General features: G+C 41.9%; 1 long non-coding RNA gene across 3 annotated transcripts in view; it reads left to right on the plus strand.

Moving 5' to 3' along the window:
* The window catches only part of LOC138116955 (uncharacterized), a 28,428-nt gene extending 17,641 nt beyond the window's left edge, over window positions 1-10,787 (plus strand). Inside the window, exons 2-3 of one of the 3 annotated variants that reach the window (XR_011154420.1) lie at window positions 4,424-4,553; window positions 10,575-10,787. This is a non-coding gene — a long non-coding RNA (uncharacterized lncRNA). Of the gene's footprint in view, window positions 1-4,423; window positions 4,593-5,923; window positions 6,198-10,574 lie in introns of those variants that run through there. The other 2 variants (XR_011154418.1, XR_011154419.1) reach the window with 2 other exon arrangements.
* Window positions 10,788-17,546: the final 6,759 nt, after the last annotated feature.

Below are 17,546 nucleotides of genomic sequence, written 5' to 3' on the forward strand. Positions count from 1 at the left end.
CATGTCAGCAAGGAAATGTATTTTCCCTCCTTGTTGCTCAATCAGTGATGGAAATCAGGCATGAACACAGGGCAAGTGTTGGACCTTAGTTTTAGGCATTGTCCACTCTCACACACACACAAGCTCAAATGAGGTAAAACAAGTCCTCTAAAAATGGTGAATTGGGGATTTGGGAGCCCAAACTGACTGAAAATTCCTTTGCTATTTATGACTAAGTGTGGAAAAAGAGAAAATGAGAGAAAATGAATGTGAGCTTCAGATCTGAAGTAGAGCTTGCAGATCTGTCAGGCAAAGGTGCTTTTGAGTTGGAAATGGAGCACATCTCTTTTCGAGGTTTCAGAGAATTAATGCTGGTCTCTTGCGTGTCACTTCTACCTTCGTGTTTTGCACGAAGTTGGAGTTCACCTTCCCCGAAGGTTTTTCCCTTCAAGGCTTCATTTCTCATCTATTTGCCACTACCTGGGAAAAATAAGCTACATGGAAGATAAGCTGAAGGATTGTTCTTAGACATAAGGATTTCTTACAGTTTGATGTAGCTCCTCACCCTGCCCCTTTGAAGGTATCTCTGCAGTGTGACACTTGAAAGGGAATAGAAGAGGAGCCATGGGACGTTGCCAGAAGAATTTTGGTTCAAAATCCTTCTGTTGGCAATTTATATCTGTTTTGTCTTTTTATTAGAGAGCAGAGTTGTTTCCCAAAGTGGGAAAAGCTCCATCATTTGGAATATTTAAGAACAGTAAATAAGGTATTAAAAATTCATTTCCTGGCTCAGTAGTAAGGAGTTTTTAAGGCTTAGAGGCAGAGTATGGACAGAGTGGCCTAATAGCCTTTTTTCAGTTGCTGTTTCCATGGCCCTAAAAGCCACTTGACTTAAATAATTCACTGCCCTGTGTTCCCAGTAAGCTCCCACCTGTCCCTTTCAGAGTAAGCATTTGTACTGTATTAAAAAATGACTCTACATCTGTGTAGTCATTTTCCTTCTACCTGTCTCTTCTACTTTTTCTGTATTTTTTGTGACCTGAGAAGTCCTTTGGAATAAAAAAAAACCTTGCTTAATCTTTGCTATGCGTGTCCCAGTGTTTTATAGCCACAACAAAGGATGGAAAGATGGATATTTTTAGCAGTATAAATGCAGGATCAGGCACTTGGTGATATCCCTGATTTGATCATGGATGGGGGTGACTGCGCACAAATGACCCAATTACAACTTAAGCACTCCAGCAGTCATTTGTCCACACACCAGCATGCACAGTGGCACATGTGTGACGTGATACACAGCTGTTTATGCCCTGTTTAGGACAAATAGAGTTGAGATGTTTGAGATCTGCATTTATTTAGTTTTTTATTGCCACTTTCTGATTGACAGCTATTCAGAAAAGTGTTTCCCTGAGCTATGTTTGTATTCTCCAGGTAGAAGTGCATACTGCATCTATTAAGACCTTCTGATGCCTGTCACTTTTATTTTACTGAATAATGTACCTGTGGTTTTAGCTAAAACCCGATTCCCATTTTTGTGGGAGCTGTTTTTTCTCTTTCTTCCAACATTAGCTTTTCAAAAATCATGGGCTGCATCTTCAGAACCAGCCCCTAAATCTGCTCCAGCAATCAACCACAGGTGCAATTTTGTGAGTACAACCAATTGCAGGAGGAAATTATGGAACTTAAAGATCAAGCATCGCCCTGATTTGTAAGCACAAATAGCAAGGATAAATGAAGTCGATGGGAACTGTAAGTGCTCGGTTTCTCAGTGCAGTGCTGCTGTTTGCACCCACAAATTAGATGATAAAAAAATCAAATCCTGCTATTCGCAGTGTCAGTTGATTGCAGGCTTGAGGCAGGAGGCTGAGATGAAGTAAGTCCCCCTAAAAATGTGATCCTTCAGGCTTACTTGTGCTTTTCCAGTAAAGGCAGAATTTGTCACGTATTGTTGACTAATCTGTCTGATTTGGCATCTTCAGCAGTGGGTGGTGTCCCTTGCTTCATGTTTTTGAAAAAATTAAATTAAAAAATGGGGAAACAAAACATAGAGCAGTGGAGATGCAGAGAAGTTGCTTGAAGGAAGCAAAGGGGTAATTTAATAGGATGCAGCCCAATACACGCTGTTCCCTTACAGTAAATAGAGAGAGTTCACAAGTGCTGGGACAAGAACCGAGCAAGAAACTCGCCCTGCCCCATTCCCCTGCCTTTCCTCAGTGTGTTTAGGTCTTTGGAGCACAGGTTCCTCAGGCCAAGACTGTCTCCCAGGATGTCTCAGTGCATTTATAGTGCCCACCTTGGGGCAGCCTGGTGGCAACAGAAATTGCAGGGGATAAATCGTTCCATAATCACTGTGCCTTCTTGTGTGTTCCTTAAAAACGAGGTGGAAAATGTTTTATGTCGTCCCACTGCTGGGTTATAGGTTAAACTCAAATCCAGATGTATTTTTTGAACCTCTTACACTTTGGACTAAAAGGTAATCATTTACTACTAGCTATCCAGAATTTTATATCTATATATATCTCAGGGGTTTCCTAATATACACTTAGTAGTTTGAACTTGACCATAATTACACTGTTATTATCTTCATAAGCTTTACTTATCTCATTATCAACTCCTTCCCATGTTGGAGGTCAGTGGAATCTCCCTTCTATTAGCCATTTAATCCTTTTACCCAGTAGCTCTGTTCTCATTGATTCACTTACTGTATTTCTCTGTCGCTAATATTTCTGACATTTCAGACCAACCTCTCCCCTTGCCTTTTACTCTGTCCAAAGTAATCTCTACCCCTATAGATTCTGAGTTCATTACTGCCTGCTTTAGGAGTGCTGCAGGTCGCCAGTAAAACCTTTATGGTTTTGCCTTTGGAGTTGTGCACGTTTTGCTGGGGTTGCCTGTCCTTGGCACAGGGTGGGACAGGGGGACACCACCAAAATGTGCATTATTTGCAAAGAGATAGGTGAAGACTGCTGTGCTGGTGGCAGTAAATAAAAGGAAGCCATTCCCATAACGAGGAAAAATTACCATTCTCATAACACTGCTTTTACTGATTTATATCAGATATCTTTGCTGATGTATACTATGTTGTTTTAGAAATAGCATTTATTGATTTTACTCTCCCTTTGAGATACAATTAACATTTTTGAGGCTTTGTTTCTCAGTCCCTTTCCATCATATTGTCATTCAGGTGTGATCCCATTCTATGTGAATCCTGGTTCGTATTTCTGACTGGGGTTGTTGCTGCAGGAAGGAGATCTGTGGAGGAAAGAAGAGAGTTTGGTTTTGAAGTCTTCCATTTTCCCAAATGTATGCTAGCTTGAAGTTTCGTTAAATTATAATTCTTTTAGTTATTTTTTATTTTAATGAGGTGACAGTTTCTTAGGCATCCGGAGTGTTCTTCAGTTCTTGGCAGTCTTAAGCTGAACACGTGCTAAGTCTAGCAAGGATAATTACACCAGCTGTGACCTTTTTGAACATATATTTGGACCAAAGTAGTTTTCAGTCACTTTTGATTGACTTAGAGCTTACTTGAATTTGCTTTCTGTAAACTTCAAATATTACCTTCGTGGTGCTGTGTTAAACTGGGCTGTGTACGTGTGTGTCATGAGCTGTTTCACCATTTGATATTTGTTCCTCTTTATGATGCCTGGAGGCTTTGGGGAAGATTTACAGAAGATTGGGACGCATGTCCAGGTGCTGCTTTGGGCTCAGGTGCTGTAACAGGCTGTGAAAGGTGTCCCCAGAGGTGGGCACTGGGGTCTTGCCCCTGGGGCAAGGAGGGCTACAGTCAGCTTGTGGGTCCTTCAGCAGCTCAGTGATTCCTCTTTTAACATGTGCTGCGTGCCTCAGCTCTTAGAGAACAAAGGGGAGATGAAAACAAATAGAAATAAAAGTTCTCTTTTTGGTTTGTTGGTTTGGTTTTTTTTAGAGGGGTGAGTGAAAATGTTTGTTTAAATCAAGAAACTGTTGGTGTCCCTGAGAGCATCCTTAGATCCATAGTGAAGTTTTGGTTCTAATTCATGGTTTTTGCACCTATAATGCTCCATCTTTGGCTCTGGTTTATTATTAAAGGGCAGCTGCTTAATTAAGTCAGCCTTATTCAAGAACAAATGTCCTGCAAGGTATTTAAAAGAAATTTTACTTCTTTTCTCAAGCTACACCCCTGAGTGTGTATGCTGGATAGCAGAGTCAGTTAATGCAGCATTATTATTAATTTAATCTAATAAACAGGCTTACCAGTAAGTGAGTGAGAATAATTTGGTGCTATTTATGCATTCCTCCTTCTCAGCATTCTTATGCTCACAGGATATATTTAGTCACATTTTATTATTTCACCTACTTTGGCTTCTGTGCTACAGGGCAGGCAGAGCTGGCAGCGTTTATCAGAGTTGGTTTCTTTCCACTAAACAATTTCCCTGTTGACCAAACAATGCATTTGTTTCTCTAGGAAGGGTGTGCTCCCTGTGAAATCCAAGGAACTCTCAGAGTGGAGATGCATAACTTCAGGCTGCTGAAAAGATCCTGGGCTTCACAGAGCTTTGTAACCTCCCAGCAGCTATGGCTGAGTCCACCACAAGGTTTCCATCACTGTTGCTCTTCTGTTGAACAGAGCTGAGGTTTGTGGGAGGGAGTTTTTTCCAAGGAAGGTAAGCAGGGGTAATCCTGTTCTTGGGTAAACTACACCTAAGAGGATTAAAGAGGTGACATTTGTATCCCCTCTCTGATCATCCACTTCTGTTTAAGATTAGAGGGGGGGGCTGTACTACTCTGAATGCACCAGTCTTGTGTCTGTGGCTGCCTGGGGCTGGCCAAGTGAGCCCCTCTTCCCTTGAGAAGTCCATTTGGGGGACATCTGTGACTTACCAGATGGGTTCTTTCAACAACAATAAGGCATGTTTGCACTGGGAAATAGCACAGGTTTGCAGAGTAGAGCAGTTGCTGCTGGGGGCAGGAGTAATTTTAAGGGATTTTACTCATGGGTGGCTCTAATCTGACCGTGTTGGCTGAATGTTCATTAGTGCTGGGAGCACACTGCACACCTCCAGAGCACATCTTCCAGGGCTGTTTCATCCCACCCTTTGCATCCTTGGGGATGCTCTGCCACATGAACCAAATCAGAGTGGGCATGACGGAGAGGGGTAGCTCAATGGAGCACTGCTGATCTGCAATCAAACCCTAACAAAGAGTCCCCCTCTATTTTGCAGCAGTAAAAAAGCTTAGAGAGTGCTTTTAAACCAACCCACAGCCTATACAGATCCATCTCACCTCAAACCTTCTCTCTGTCTCAGACAAGTCGCTTATGTTCATATCCAGCTCATCCAGCACCAGGGACACCGCTTTCCTCTTAAGCCTTGAAGATATTTTTTTTTGTCTTTGGATTCCCTGGCTGAGAGCTTGGCCAGAGCTACTCCAGCTGCTCGGCAGGGGCTCTCGGAGTGGAGTCTGCGATCCAATTACCCAGGCTTTGCCTCTATGCAGCCCTTAAGTGGCTGCTGAGGGATGATTCATCTTAAATCATTCTTCCTGCCAGTTTTTTTGCTCTATGCCACACTCTTGTTTGTTTAAACCAATATAGTCACATATATAACCCTGACAGCACAAGCTCAACGTGCAGGTAATAAAGAGGGCATCCTCTCAACAGCTTGTCCTCTTCAGCAATCCTTATGTTTGTGTATTGCTGTTTCCACTGAAACCCTGCAGGCTGGGATTTTGCTTGTGGGGAGGCATCAGGCTGAACATTACTGTAAATCCCGCCCTAAACTGTGCATTTGGCATAATCACGTGGTCTTAAAAGATGGTAAAAGCCCATAGATGGGATGTAATATCCCAGTAGCCATTCATGCATGCTCAACTGAGCCGGGTTTGTGTTCCATGAGTGCTATAGATATTGTGGCCCAATTTTTCCCTGGTTCCAAAATTTTAACACAGACTCTGCTGGATCCCGTAGGTGGAAGTGGATGATGAAGACGTGGCAGTGGTCAGGTGTGTCAGCCCTGTAGCAGCCTCCCTGCTGAAGGCAGTTTGACCCAGCAGTGCCACACATGAGATTGGAGCCTGCTGAAAGCTCCAAGCAGAACTGCTTTTTGCATTTGTGCAAAGTAAATGCCCAGCATGAAGCAAATTCCTTCAGAAACACGCATGCAGACACGTTTGCACCCAGGAGACTACAGTAAAAAAAGCCAAATGCTGGATTGATTTAGAGGATGTGGAAATAAAGGAGATTGGGGGTCTGGGGTTGGTTTGTGGGATTTTTTTCCCCTTCTGGAGCGCTTTAAGCATCCATCCTGAGTAATGAGTAACGTGACCCAATGTGTGGCACGTTTCAGGGTCCCTGTTTCTGACCCATCTCCCCCTGGGAAGATACAGATAAGGAAGCCCAAAAATTCAGCACTGGCTTCCACATACAACACTTTCTGAGTTTCAGCAGTGTTTGACAGAAGGCTCTGTGTTTTCCCCTACGCAATCTGACCTGCACAGTCGGTGCTGCAGGGCTGTCACAAGGCAGCATCCCCTACATCCGATGTGGTGGGAGAGTTTCCTAGACGTTAGTGTTATGAGCCATAATATCCTGAAAGTCTTTCTCTCAAATATATCTTGGTATATATTCTCTAGAGTTTTTTTTTTACCTTGGAGAGAATCCAGGGCTCGTTCTTTTAGGCTATAAATTCTTCAGCGCAAGGATTTTTGTTTTCTTTTATGTCCCCAATGCACCTCCTGCCACTGCACCACTCAGTCCAAGCCAAGTAATATATTACCATATGAAAACATCATTTACATTCAGCCAAGGCTCCTTTTGTTCTCCCCCAGAAGGCTCAGACCTCTGGGAGGCAGATGGGGTAAATCACACAACACTCACTCTGAAGGCCACCCGCTATAACCTGGCCCAAACCCAGCGCTCTGCCCCAGACCACCCCACCCACCTACACTCCCAGATCCTTCAAAACACAAAAGGGCTACAGAGCTGGCCCTTATCTGAGTCAGAGTTTAGCTGGGGGATGTGGCCCGTGGTGGAAGATCAAGGCAAAACAACAGAACATCCAGTGAGGGGAAAAAAAAACACTCTGGAAATTTCTAAGTCCTGATGATCTTGTGAATTCCTTTAGTCTGCATAATAATAAGGATCATTAAAATGAAAACACTCTGCCATTACAGCCAGGAAAGGAATCTATACCACTTATATGATAATACTATGAAGCTACATAGAGGTTCATGAAATATGGATGTGCTTATATGCACCATAGTCTAACTTACATTTGTAATGCTAAGTAAAGTATCTCCCTGCAAAACACACATCCATGCAAAAACATTCCAGTGGAGAAGGCTTAGTTTGATTTACCTCAGGTTAGCACTCTGTTTTCTTATTATTGGGGCATTTTATTGTGCTTGTTATGCAGAAATTCTGGCATTGAGTCTTCTAATACTTATAGTGATGGATGGGAGGTCACTGAGGTTCAGCTCTGGGTCATTTTCTACATCTCCCTTTCCCTGACATCTATCTGTACTGTTAGCTTCCTGTTTAAATCTTGGATTCTCCACTTTAGAAACTGCAACTAAATTACACGTGCTGCATATTCTATATGTGAACATGCCTCGCACACATGGATTATGTGGGATTATTGTTATTTGATAATTACATATTTGCAGTCTAAATACATGCTCATAGCCATCAACAGCCATGTATATAACCCAGTGTCCAAATACACAGGAAATTAATTTCTGTGGCAGTGAATTTACAAACTAAGGCTACACACAAATTTAGTTATGTACACTGTAGGCTTCAGTGAAACTTCTTCCAGCATGGGAAGGTTTGCCTGGGTGGTATAAACATTTATGGGTTCATAAATGCACTAAATGAAAGAAGGATGTTATCACAATGAGAGAATAAAAAAATATACCCTGAACTCAGAGAGGGTTAGGGCAAAGATTAAGAGACTCTGGATTTATCATTTTGAGTTTTTATGCCTGAATTATGGCTTCAGGTTGCAACTGGTGTTATGCTGTAAGCACACAAACTCGTGGAAACAACCCAGAGGAAACTGTCCTTTATCAGAAAATGAATGGTTGGAGATTTAATGGAAATAATGTTGCCTTAGCCACAAAAGACTTCTCTATTGCTCATTGGTACCACTTGATAATTGCTTCCGAGTGTCATGTTTTTGGAAAGGAAAGGAATATTCTTTGGATGCTAAAGAGAGAACTGGACAGATGCTGCAGAGATGGTGGACTCAGCCCAAGGCACGCCAAGCACTGCCACTGGCATTGCTGGCCCTTGGCTCTCTTCCCTCAGCAGCAGGAGCTGCAGCTCTGGGATGAATTTGCAATCCAGTGCTCGTTTAGTTAAAGGGGCTGACGCTGCAAATGTCTGACACAGAACGCTGCTTGCCCACCTGAACGTCCCAAGTCCAGGGTATTTATTAGACAGACTGGACACTCAGTCTTGTGGGCAGTTGAGGTATTTTTAGGAATTAAACTTCAAGATTCAACTGTTTCAAAATACGTCTCCCAGCAGGGTCTCTCTGTAGCACGGCTGGCGCTCGTTGTGCTGCCCCAGGGATTTGGGGATGTTTGAAAAAGCAATAGTGAAGTTTCTTGTTCTTCCATTTGCTGTGGGGATTTGGTGCACGGGGAGTCTGTAATGGATGGACCCCATGGGATGCTCAGCCTTGCTTTTGCTGATGCTTCTTTTCATTGCCAGGAGGTGACACATTAAGCTCTCAAATACTGTGTCTCCTTCTCAGTGGGGAGATTTTTTGGGGGTTTTGTTGCAGGACTAAACCCAAACCTCCTGTGGTACCGCCGGAGTCCTGGCCAAGCAGAGAGGGGCTGTAATTGCACAGACAAGAACCAACAAGGACAAAGCAAAGATCAATTCTGTTCCTGCAGTTCGATACATTTATAAACACTTTCTTTTTCTTGCAGCATTTAGGACAAGTGTCTAACAGTCTATTTTTCCTTGGGTTTAGTTTTTGAAGTCTGTTTCTCCCCTGGAAGTTGAATGGATGAGCAGGAGTTTGATATTATCTGCCCCTTGCTGTGGAAAATGTCAGAGGCATGCCATGACAAATGCCACTGCTCTCCTCTTTCAGAGGCAGAAGCATCAGCTGCCAGTCACACACAAACTAGTGGTGTATATTACCAGGCAAGTAAAGCTGGCTTTTACCCAAATCCACATTTGTGGAAGAAAAAATGCCTGTGCGTTCCTTTGTGGCAGAAATGAAAACCAAGATCAATGACTGACTCTTTTTAAGTCTTATGTGCAAGGTAAAACTACTCTTTCACTCTGTGATAATGTCAAGTGCAGAGAAATATACACCCAGTGAGGTCATGGTCAGTTCAGGAGAAATATGTTTAAGAATAAATTGCCTGCCTTTTCTCTCTGTGTGGTGGTAGGGAGTGGCCTTTTTAGTAATGAAAAGTGTATTAAATGGATGATTCCCATACCTGGATTAAACATCATGAAAATTAACAATTATGGGAATGGTTTTTTCTATTTATTTTTAATCAGTGTGATATTTCTACTCTTTGCTTCCTGGCTGTTCCAGGTTTTTGGTGAAGGCCAACTGGCCCCTGGCTGGCTTGACATTGATTTAAATGTTGTCAGCTGCATTTTGCAGCACAGCCCCAGAGTTTCCCTAGTATTCACAGCAGTGTGAGGGCGAGATATGCATGGAACCACTGTGGGGAAACTGGAAACCAGGGGACACCGTGCTCTGGAGGGAAGGGGATTGCCCAGCTCAGATATAAGCCAGGAGCTGCCCACAGGTTTGATTAGTGGTTTCTTATCAGGAATCCCAAGAAGACACCCTGAAGGTGCTGATTGGGTGAGAACCAGATTCATATCCAGATCTTCCAGAGCTTTAACCACAACAAAGAGCTGATGGAGAAGCAGGAGGTTCAGCTCCTTGCTCCATTGCCAAGGTCAGGGAAGCCAGGCACTGCCTTTGCCTTCTGTAGCAGAGACAACCATGCCAGTCCTGCTCTGGGCACCATTTTGTTTAACTTCATCTCTTCCAAGAGTCAACTGAGAAAGTAAGAAGTTAATTTAGGAAAAAAAAATCAAAATTTGTAGCATCCACAGCTGAGGGTTTCCTCAGGAGTCACTTTTCTGCTGTGACTTTGCACGCATCCAAAATCTGAATTTGCTGTACATGTAAACCAGCACACTTTCTTATAAGAGTTTCTATATTAAGTAATATTGTGTGATAAGTGTTCCAAGTCCTTTTTCCTTTATAAATAAACCCTGATCTTGTCTTTTTTTTGTGTTTCCCTGTATTTAATTTAGACTTTTAAGTAATTTAGCAAAATTACCATTGGGCAAGATCTCTCTTCTTGGTCCTGGCACAAAGCACAACATTCCAGTATGGGGATCCTAATGCTGCTGTGAAATATAAAACAGGTGATGGCTGAAATGAGCACTTTCCTTTCTGTGTGTAGTTCCATTCTTCCAGCCTTGGGCACCCAAGGCTGGAATTTGGATGCCTCAGGGAGGAGATCTGCCAAACCACTGTTGGCTTGATTGTGTCTTTATTAAAATTATTTTATTAAACTGGGCATTAGAGGAAAGGAAGAGCTTATAATCCATCCATATTTTATAACAGGACAGCTCCACAGTCCTGCTTGGAAAGGAAATGTGGAAGAAGCTGGTGGTGCACGTGACTGCACAGAATCCATACTGGCTGAAGGACAAACAGTGGTGTATCAGTCTGGAGAGAAATAATAATGAGAGGTACTTTGGGGGTTGGGCTCAAGCCTTGTTTTATTTAATGAAATGAAAGATGGAATAAACACCAGGTAAATTGAATGTTTTCTAAACTGTGAAGGGTTGTATCGCTTTGAAAAAAGGAATAAGTGAAGAAAAATAAAAAGGTGAGGAAGAAGAAACTTCTTGGTTTAACATTGTGGTAAAATTCAGGTTGTTGTAATGTGCAGTCAAAACAACTGGAAAATAAGTAATCTAGGAGGTAGAAAATCAGCTGGGGAAGGAAAAGGGATTTAGGAAGCAACAATGACTTCAGGCAACCACGGAAAGCAAAATGAGAATAATGTGAGCACGCAGAGCAGGAGCACAGGGAAGGCACCCTGGGTTAGTGCTCTGTGTGTGTGTCATGGGGAGATGTCTCTTTAATGCCACAGAGCAGGGCACCTCTGAAATATTGAGGACATTTTGTCCTGAAGGCTGGAATTTTTGCAAATGCTCTGCACTTGCCAAAACCTGCTTCCAGTGAGGATCCCGGGAGTTTTGCCATTGATTTCAATGGGAGCAGATTTGGGCCATTGCTGAGACCTTTCTAAAATTGACCCTTAAAACACAAAAGACACTGACAAGTTAATTTGGCCTCAGAGGTAGGCAGCCAGGATGATTAGAGCGATTCATTTAAAAGACAATATTAAAATAATTGACTTCATGTTGGCTGCACGGATGTTTGGCAAGATAATGGCCTTAGCACCGGTTATCTGTGGGCAGCACCCAAAACTGAGGTGCTAAATGTGGATCAGGAATGTCCAAAGGGAGAACATCTGGAGTGAAAAACCACTATGAGAAATAAAGGTTGAAATGCAAAGTCCTTTGCCAGGATGAAGGGCAGTCAAGGGCTATTCATCAGAAAGAAGTGCTAGGCTTTAAAATACAGTGAACAGAGCATATGAAATTACAATGTTGCACTAAGGGGACTCTTTCTCTCCTGGTTTCAGTTATTCTGTAGAAATTAATTGGATGGATATTTGTGGACAGAAGTTAGAATGCATTTTGGTTGACAGGAAACATTTCTCATCCCAGATGCAAAGCAATAATTTTACTTTTCCTTGCATCTTTTGGAGTGTTTGCACTTCTCTAAATCCCTCCTGTTATCCTCTTGTGATAGGGCTTTAAGAGGACATTAGAGGCTCAGTTTCTTTTTTGAAGTGGTGACATTTGGGGACAGGAAAATGCAAAGACACTCCCAAGCCTGCAAAGAGCACTTGGTTTGTGTAATCCTGTTACTGTTCAGGGATGGAGAACACTGGACTGATGTCTCTCTGACAGATTTCCTCTCAAGAGATAATACCCTTCACGGAAAATAGGTAGGTATGGTTTGTCAGTGCAGCAGGAAACACTGTTTAGAAACATCTGAATGCAGCTATTTAATTTAGCTTTCATCTGGGGTCCACTAATGGACACGTTGTTAAATGCAGCATTTTACATCTCGCTGCAAACCACCCTCCTCTGCTGGGAACTTCTCGGGTCTGATTGCCACTAATGCCCACCAGCCTGAAAAGGCTCTGGAGAAGATGATGCTCCTCCTGACATGAGATGAGGGATGTAAAACTGTGTCAGGAAGTGCTTCCATCAAACCCTTCATGTAGAGGTGATTTGAGGACAGCAGAGAGTAAGTTGTGGGGTTCACTGAGAACCAAGCCAGGGCAGTATGAACTGAAACATCAAAAACTGTAAATCCAAGTCAAGGGGAATTTCAGACGTCTTGTTCCTCAGATATCTACTTTTGGTTTATTATAGATCCTTATTTGATATTACATATTTCATATCCTCACCCCAGCCCAAATATAGTGAAATTTGCAATGCAAAGGAGGTCATTGTTTTACTACAAATGAAAAAATTGCTACTGCATTTGTTAGCCTTAATCTATGATTTCATCTACAATATTTTATTCATAAATGCATATCTGCAAATCTAAAGTTAGCATCCACATAAAGTATTATAATAAACACCTATACAGAAATATTGGAGGATAAAGAGGTGAAATACATCTTTTCACTGCTGTTCTGAATTTTAAAAAAAATTCAATCAGCTCTTATAATTCAATGTCTTCGCAGTGAGATGAGCAACAGATTTAAAGGGCTTGATGCATTTCAATGGAGATGCAGGAAGTTTGGGTATGAGGAAGGAGGCATCTGACTATGAGTCAGTACTGCCATCCTTGAGTACTCAAAGATTTTGATTTAACTCTAAAGAAAATATTCACAGCTTCTTTTAATAAAGAATAAAAATAAGTAGACAGTGTTATTTGACTGATAGGTTTTTTCACTTCAGGGTTACATTTCACTCCACCTCCCACCTTCCTGTGGTATTAACCAAATGTCAATATCCTTTCCTCAATCTGAAGGAATTGTTCTAGGTATTGGACAGTGAAGAAGAAAACAGCTGAAAAATTGTCAGATGTGTGCTCTTGCCAGAAAGATGACAAAATTGAAGACCAATAGGGAAATGAGAAAATCTGAACTAGGAAAAAATGCATGAAAAATCCTGACAGACAGAGAAGGGCAGAGCATGGGCCATCGATATACTTGTCACAGAGACTGTTTGTGCTGTTGGGATTTATGTGCTCCAGGCGAAATCCCTGCTGAGGATCCCTCTAACCCACAGAGGACTGGATCTGTGGTGACAGTGCTGTGTCACCATCATGCCTTGGTCTAGAAGGTGAATGACACACACATGATGATTTTACAGGCATTTCCTGTCAGCACTACAGCAAGAACTTCTCATTTTGCTGAGAATTGGTGTCTACACACCCCACTGTATTCTGGTTCTTTGCAGTCTTTGATGAGTGTTTAGCACTGATTGTTATGTGCAAACCTTACACCTTACAATAAGTCCTACACATCTGGAAACTAGTTAACCTAATATTTTAAAATGAATATAGCTCTAGACAGGTTTCCCAGACGTACTAAAAATCATGCAACGTTGCAGTCATAAAATCTTAAATGAACAAGATTAAGCTGTACTCCCACCATTCCAAGCCTAATGACTTCATAGAAAAGTTTCAGCTGTGGCAAGGCTTAAACTAAAGTCCCAAAAGCTGAGCAAAGCACTTGGGCAATACTGGTTACAGGCAGCAATTTTTAAATTTTGGTTAAACTCACAAGACTTTTAAAGTGTGATCCAAAGTAAATTTGGGAGCAGTGGCAAGATTGGGATCACAACCTCTGTTCTCCATGAGTGAGAATGCTCCAGAATGAGCACAAGTTAGAAGACAATGTTAGCCCAGGGTCAACCCAAGTTAATGTGGGGGCCAAATATGGATTTGTATTCATGGAATTGCACATAGCTTGTATATTCCTTGCATATTCCAATATATACCCCATGTATGTGCATATGTGTATAGATAAATACAGGAATGATGACTGAACCTTTATGAAGAGTCAATGAAACCTTTTTAAGAGCAATGAAACAGTTTAAATATTGCTAAAAGATATTTTTGAGACATTACATTGCTGATGAAAGAGGCAGTTTTCCCTTCCCCCCAACAGAAAACTTTAAAATGCAATGCATTCATTCCAAAATCAAATTTGCAGCTCGCTAAACTTTTTGTGTGTGTTCAGAATGCAGCCACAGAATGAATTTATCAGAAATAATTAGTGTTTTTATAGCCAATGCTGATTGCTGCAGCATCACATTCCAGTACTGGTGTGTATAATTGCAAATCATTTCCTAGAGGTGCCACACAAAAGCAGAAGATGCCTTTTGGAGCAGCCTGGTGCCCATGGAATATAAGATTAACACTTGTATAGTACAAGAAGACATGTAAAGACTATCTCTTTACTTTCCTTTCTAACTTTGTTGATGTCATGAATATCAATTTACATCTTTCTTTTTTTTTGAGATAATTTAACACTCCATTTAGTCATCCTTGGTAATGCAAATTGTATCAATTCTGCTGCCAGACTACAAGGTGATCTCCATTGTATCCCTTGGAAATGAGAGCTCCATTTTTCTTCGTTTATTTTCATTGAAAGAAAAATCCTCCCTTTTAAGCCTTTTGATAAGAAACAATTGAGAATTCCAGGAATTTTAATCAGGGAGCAAAGTCATAACCACCCAAAAATATTACCCTTTCCTCCTCAGTTATTCTGTCTGCCTCCTCTCCCTCCTTCCTGCTCAGCCCATTTGCATAACGTGATTAAGAGAGCAGTAATAATTACAGCAGCACATGAGGGATGTACAGCCTTGCACGCTCCTTGTAGGAGGCAGCAATGCTGCCCTGCACATTTTCCAAACGTCAGCCTCCGGGCTCCTGGCTCTCTCCCAGCTCCACCTGCAAGGTCCTCAAGCCTCCTCTCCATGGAACTGGGGTCACACAAGGCCCTCTCTCACCCCCGTGGAGCTCCTGCTCTCTCAGATCATCCCAAAACCCCACAAAGGTGCTGATCTTCTCCAAGGCACAGTGGTCCCCTGGATGTTTTGCCCTCCTGAGCCACAGCCCCTGTGAATACAAAGCCATAAGATACTGAACACAGCAAGGGAAATGCTTTTCCTTGTGGAAATCAGTGGGCAAAGGTTAAAAAGCTTTGCAAAACATTTTTTCTTCTAGTTTGATTGCTTTTGTGGTTTTTGTTGTCATAGCATGAGTTGCAGACATTTTGTGTGCTCGTGTGTGTTCTGTTCATGTCTTAGCTTTGCCCTACCTCTAAAGGCTACTCATCTTAGAATGAGGAAATTCAATATGGAATTTCAATATTGTGTTACAAATCTGTAAACCAGGAACCGTTCATTCAATAATCACCATTGCTCCAAGCCTCTGAGGTCCTTTCCAGCCTCACAGCATCTCCATGAAGAGGGAAGTGTCCAGGCAGGGATTGCTAATCAAAGCAGCAGAATAAACTCCTCCTGCAGCAGGAGAGCAGCACCTGCTGATCGGTGCCTTCCCATCCTGCTGGATGTACAACTGTTTATACTAAAGATGAAAATATATCTTTTCTCTTTATTTTTATTTTCATTACACAAATGCAAAAATAAGAGCTGAACACATGCTGTAAAAGAGGAAAGACCGCAAGGATTTGTACTTTTATGGCATAAATCAGATAAAAATATATTCAGTGTTTCAGAGGGGAGAGGAAATAATATCTATAAGAAAGTAGGGGTTTTTTCTATTGTGTATATCCAGGTGCAGAAAAGAACCACAAAACCATTTGACAGTGTCTTCAAGCCAAATATAGGTAATGTTGGGGGTTTTTTTTCTTCTAGAAAAGATTATCTGTTTTGGTTGCTCTGGGATGGGTTGCAGCCAGCTGCAGATAAGGACTGACACGGTGTCTGATGACATTGATATTTCTGCCTGGCACACAAAGCCTGTTGTTGCAAAGTGGAAAGGTGCTGCAAACACTCATGAAAATAAATACTTAACACCCAGAAGGAAAGCAGAGCACACCAGAGCTGAGTAACAGATAAAAAACCTTCTCTCTTTCTGTAGGAAAGCCCAGAGGAGATGGGCTCCCGGGGCCCATCCAAAAACTCTCCCATCCTGCAGCTCCCAGTGGTGTTGGGGATGGGACTGGACTGCTCCAGGCTGCACAGACTTCCCGAGATCTGGAGCAACTCACCAAGACTGAAGGGAGGAGGAGGAGAAGGAAAAGGAGGAGGAAAGCAGGGCCAAAGATCTCTTGCATAAAACATAATGGCTTCTTGGTTTCTTATGGTGAATACTGGGGGTTCTTTTGATGCAAATAAGTCAATTATTTCAATTTATTTTCTGGTAGTTTTTTTGTTAATTCTTCAGCAATTCAGCGGTTGAGCACTATTTTGCATAAAGACAGGTCAGCTTAGACTGCTGAATGAAAGGCTTACAATGGAAACTGGATTTCCAGGAGGATGAATATCCTTTGATTCCTGTGTATCTCACTGAGGAAGTCATTGTGAAGAGCAGCACATCCAATTGCTTCCCTTTGAAGAGAGGGAAGGTTTATGGGGACAGATCTGGAGGCACAGACCTGCATAAGGCATGGAGGGTGCAGAGAGAGGGGGCAGCTGCCTTCCCCTCCTCCTGCAAGTCAGTGCTGGCTGTATGGAAAGGAGAACCCCTTTCCATGGCTTCACTGAAAGTAGCATGTGCAAAGGCATCCATATATTTGATAATTAATTATAATTAATAAGAAATTTAAAAATCTAATTGCATTCTGAAATATTCTTAAAAATCACTTTCTTGGGCCGTTTCTTGGGGCTTAATGCGGGGACACCTTTGTGACAAATCTTCTGCAGAATGCTTTTGCTTTTAAAATATAATGGCACTGGTGGTTTCTGATTTCACTCAGGAGGAAATGTCTGAGAAATTTCCACTCTAGAGGAAAATGCTCCAAAAATATTCTTTTAAAGTTCTTGTTTCCATGGTTTAAAAGCTGTAATTATTCTAAATGCTTAATGGTAGCTCAGTATCTATACTGGTGACTGTTCACTTCTGTGTGCCCTGTAAATTTATCCTATTAGTACACGTGTGTGAGTGTGTGCATTTATCTATATCTAAAATGCACATGGTATGGAAAAAAATATACATTTATCCATTAGAAGTTACTTGTTCTCCCATCTTTTTGAGTGTCTTGCTGCCAGCTGCCTGTATCAAAGGAGTTGAACAGCTGAAACATTACAGCACTCTAATTTTATGTCTATTGGGCACTGCTGCTTTGCTGTATATTTTCTAAAAGAGTTTATTGTCCACTAGGGCTCTTTTAAAGGAAGGCTTGGCTACCGGGGACCTTAAAAGTGATGAAACTTAAATGCAAATCCATTCACCTTTTCTTCCATGCAGTAAATTCTACTACCTGCACTCTGAAATGCAGAAGATAACTGTTATGGTGCCCTATTT

Source organism: Aphelocoma coerulescens, chromosome 11, assembly GCF_041296385.1.
Source record: "Aphelocoma coerulescens isolate FSJ_1873_10779 chromosome 11, UR_Acoe_1.0, whole genome shotgun sequence".
In the NCBI taxonomy this organism is placed as follows: domain Eukaryota; kingdom Metazoa; phylum Chordata; class Aves; order Passeriformes; family Corvidae; genus Aphelocoma; species Aphelocoma coerulescens.